The sequence below is a fragment of the Formica exsecta genome, unplaced genomic scaffold, assembly GCF_003651465.1.
Source record: "Formica exsecta isolate Colony F162 unplaced genomic scaffold, ASM365146v1 scaffold313, whole genome shotgun sequence".
Taxonomy (NCBI): domain Eukaryota; kingdom Metazoa; phylum Arthropoda; class Insecta; order Hymenoptera; family Formicidae; genus Formica; species Formica exsecta.
In genome coordinates, this window is record NW_021850387.1 from 60251 (window position 1) to 64851 (window position 4601).

Here is a 4601-nt window from a genome sequence, read left to right on the forward strand (position 1 = left end):
GGGTGGACCTCGCTTTACAACTTACAAGTACATGCTACATTGTAAAGCGAGATCCACCTTGCCTACCGGCAGGGTGGTTGCGGGAGAGGGGCCGAAGGCCCCCCTTGCACCTTCCCCCGTGTGTGTGTGTGTGTGTGCGTGCTTCCTGTCCATGCATGTACTTTGGTATATTCCAAACTTTTAAGTTTTACCTTTCCCTCTTCTCCCGGCCCATGCGTTCGATTTACTACACATAAATAAATGAATCTGCTAAAAATACATTTTCAAGACATATATTTTCAACTTTCACGTGTACATACACATTGATGTTAGCAGGTCGCGGAAATATTGCTTTGTGTTTACATTTGAATACCTTCCCTTAATGTTTATACTATTTCATGTTCATTTTTTATTATTTTCTGTACTAGTGAATTCTTATGATGACACAGTCTTGTTTAATTCTTCCAAGCGTAAAGTTCTTACTTTTTATTTTATTTTTGAACACCCTATATACGCAAAAACGTGTTTATTTTAGTTTATATGTGTAGTATACGTAGGACTATTTCTGTAAACTAACTTAAATATCCAGTTTTTCATTGTCAGACTATGTATAAATCTTGATTTTTACAAATTTTTGTTTGTTAATAACTTTTTAATAAGCAACGAGCGACGATTAAATTAGAAGAAAAAGTTACTCAGAATTATGTCCTTGATAACATATGTCAAGGTCAAGGTCATTGGGGCTGGGTCCCCTATTCGCTATATTTACCAATTACTCTATTTTCAATAAATGCGGGTTCGTTTTTCTCGATTTTAAATTTTTATTAATAATGTCTTGTTCATTTTCTTCTTTGTCTTCTTTTTTACTGTCAGAATTTTTATCAGGCGGATCGTTTCTTTCTTCAATCTCTTCAATCTCTCCCTCGTCACTATGCAGTTCGTCGGTTATTTTATTTTGCTCAATATTTGGTCTTGCTGTTTGGGTTCTTGTTTGAATTTTATTTTGTTTAGGAGGATCGTGTATTAAAGCTTTTTCAGTAATTGATAAATAATCTGGTTTGTTTAATTCTGCAGATGTAAATGAAAGAATATCGTTATTGTTATTTAATAAATCGCTTTCCGGTATTATTTCTTCGTTTTCTTCGATATCTGAAAGATATAAATGGAAATCGTCGTCTTTTCTTCTTCCTCTTCTTCGCTGTCGGATTTTTCTATTAATTTGGCAATTAATTGTGCATCTTTAGGATTATCTGGGTTTAAAAGTTTCTTGTTTTTTATGACTTTACAATCTCTTCAATATTTACAGGATTTCTTGATAATGCGTCTGCGTTTACGTTTGTTTGTCCTGCTTTATATACAACATCGTAATCATATTCTGCCAATTTTAATCTCCAACGGAGTATTCGCATATTTGCGTCTTGTGCATTTTTAAACCACATCAAAGGTTTATGGTCTGTAACTAAAGTGAATTTTCTTCCGTATAAGTATGGTCGAAAATGTTTAACGCAATATACAATAGCTAGTGCTTCCTTTTCATATGTATCGTATTTTAATTCATTATCTGTTAAGGTTCGTGAGGCGTATGCTATCGGTAGGTCTTTATTTATCTCTCCTTGTGATAATATTCCTCCAACGGCTATTCCAGATGCATCGGTCGTTAAAATGAATGGTTTAGAAAAATCTGGGTATTGCAGTATTGGTTCTTCGCATAGTTTTTGTTTTAAAATTTCAAAAGATTCTTCCTGCACAGATGTCCACTCGAAGCGGGTGTCGTTTTTTAATAAATTTGTTAATGGTTTGGCAAATTTTGAAAAATTCGGTATAAAGCGTCTATAATATCCTGCAAGTCCTAAAAATTGTTTAATATTCTTAGGTGTTTTAGGTCTTGGAAACCGTTGTACTGCTTCTAATTTATTTGGATCTGGTTTTACTCCGTCTTTACTGATTACATGTCCCAGATAAATTACCTCTGTTTTTAAAAACTCACATTTGTCTGGTTGTAGTTTTAAGTTAAATTAAATTAAAGCGTTGTATTTTCTTTCGTGTTCTTCTAACGATGTTGCATATATAACGATGTCGTCCATATAAACAAATAGTCCCTTGCCTTGTAACCCAGTTAATACTAAGTCCATTAGGCGCTGGAAAGTAGCCGGAGCATTTTTTAGACCGAACGGCATTCGATCAAATTCGTAATGTCCAAAAGGAGTAGTGAAAGCTGTTTTATGACCATCTTCGCAGTCATCTTCTTCTTCTTCTTCTTCGCTATCGGATTTTTCTAATAGTTCGGCAATTAATCGTGCATCTTTAGGGTTATCTGGGTTTAAAAGTTTCTTGTTTTTTATAATTTTACAATCTATTTGTTCGATATTTACAGGATTTCTGGATAATGCGTCTGCGTTTGCGTTTGTTTTTCCCGCTTTGTATACAACCTCATAATCATATTCTGCTAATTTTAATCTCCAACGAAGTATTCGCATATTTGCGTCTTGTGCGTTTTTAAACCACATCAATGGTTTATGATCTGTAACTAAAGTGAATTTTCTTCCGTATAAGTATGGTCGAAAATGTTTAACGCAATATACAATAGCCAGTGTTTCTTTTTCATATGTATCATATTTTAAGTCGTTATCTGTTAAGGTTCATGTGGCGTATGCTATCGGTTGGTCTTTATTTATCTCTCCTTGTGATAATATTCTTCCAACGGCTATTCCTGATACATCGGTCGTTAGAATAAATGGTTTGGAAAAATCTGAATATTGTAATACTGGTTTTTCGCATAGTTTTTGTTTTAAAATTTCAAAAGATTCTTCCTGCACGGATGTCCACTCAAAGCGGGCATCGTTTTTTAACAAATTTCTTAGTGGTTTGGCAAATTTTGAAAAATTCGGTATAAAGCGCCTGTAATATCTTGCAAGTCCTAAAAATAATATAATATTTTTAGGTGGATTAGGTCTTGGAAATCGTTGTACCGCTTCTAATTTTTTTGGATCTGGTTTTACTCCGTCTTTACTGATTACATGTCCTAGATAGGTTACTTCTGTTTTTAAAAATTCCCATTTTTGTCTGGCTGTAATTTTAAATTAGCTTCACGAAGACATTCCATTAAAGCGTTGTATTTTCTTTCGTGTTCTTCTAACGATGTTGCATAGATATCGTCCATATAAACGAATAATTCCTTGCCTTGTAACCCAGTTCCAGTTAATACTAGTGTTCTTCTAAAGACGTTGCATAGATAACAATATCGTCCATATAAACGAATAATTTTTTGCCTTGTAACCCAGTTAATACTAAGTCCATTAGGCGCTGGAAAGTAGCCGGAGCATTTTTTTTTAGACCGAGCATTCGTTCAAATTCGTAATGTCCAAAAGGAGTAGTGAAAGCTGTTTTATGACCATCTTCACGGTTCATTTTTATTTGATGAAATCCAGATGCTAAATCGCACACTGAAAAATATCCAGCTCTTCCTAATTGGTCTAATATATCGACGATATTCGGTAGAGGATATGCATCTCCGATAGTTTTATCATTTAAAGCGCGGAAATCTAATACCATTTTTCATCGTTTATTTCCTTTGGAGTCATCTTTCTTAGGTACAATCTATATAGGCGTGTTACATGGCGATTGAGTGTTTTACAATTCCTCCTTCTAACAGTTCTTCTACTTGCCTGTTTATTTCTTCTTTATGAATTTGCGGAAATCGATACTGACGAGTGTTTATTGGTTGGTCATCTGTAGTAGGTATTCGATGTAGTAATACGTGAGTTGCGGTTAATTTTTCTCCAGGAATATGAAATCGATCTTGACTATCCGTTATTAATTTTATAATGCTTTTTCTCTCTGCTTCATTTAAATGTTCTAATCGTAATGATTCTATGATTTCGGCGAGTCGATTCTTTCCTTTTTTTTCGGAGATTACTAAACAATTATGCAAATTGTAATTTTCAACTTGTTGGTTTCCTTTATATCTCGTTTTGCGTTTTCGCCTAAATTTTTCTAAAATTTCTTGAGATTTATTCAACAAGGCTGTAAGGATTTTTGAAGACGGTTTATTTTTATTTTTTAGATTTCGTTGATTCGATTTTTTAATATTTAAGAGGATGCCGGAGCGACGGGCGAACTCCGACGGGTTAGCGCCCTCATCTAAACGTAACTAAAAGTGTCGAATTTTGAAAAAGGCAGCAGTTTATTGCTTGCTATAATATTACAAGACCGTTTCCTCATACTCTTTACATCCTTAGAGTACTTTTTCTCATAAGGATTGCCTCCTAATGACGAAGATGTATATATTTTTTCTCTTTAACTACCAACTTGTATATACACAGCCTGATAGACTATTATATACGCGAAATTTGGTGCCATCAAAAAAAGAAAAAATACATCGCCAGTAATCACAATAATAATTCCTTCCAATAATTTGTAAGCTTTTATTACTATATATGATTGGTTGCAATCATATGAAGGAATACCAGATATTGCACACTTAGTCTTTCAAAAACGGAAGTTTCTTTAAATTTCTTCTGGAATAACTGTTTTTTAATAACCAGAATATTCATGCACAAACCGCATATGATATGAAATATTTTTTAAAGCAACCAGCACACGAATAAAAATCGCCTCTGGGA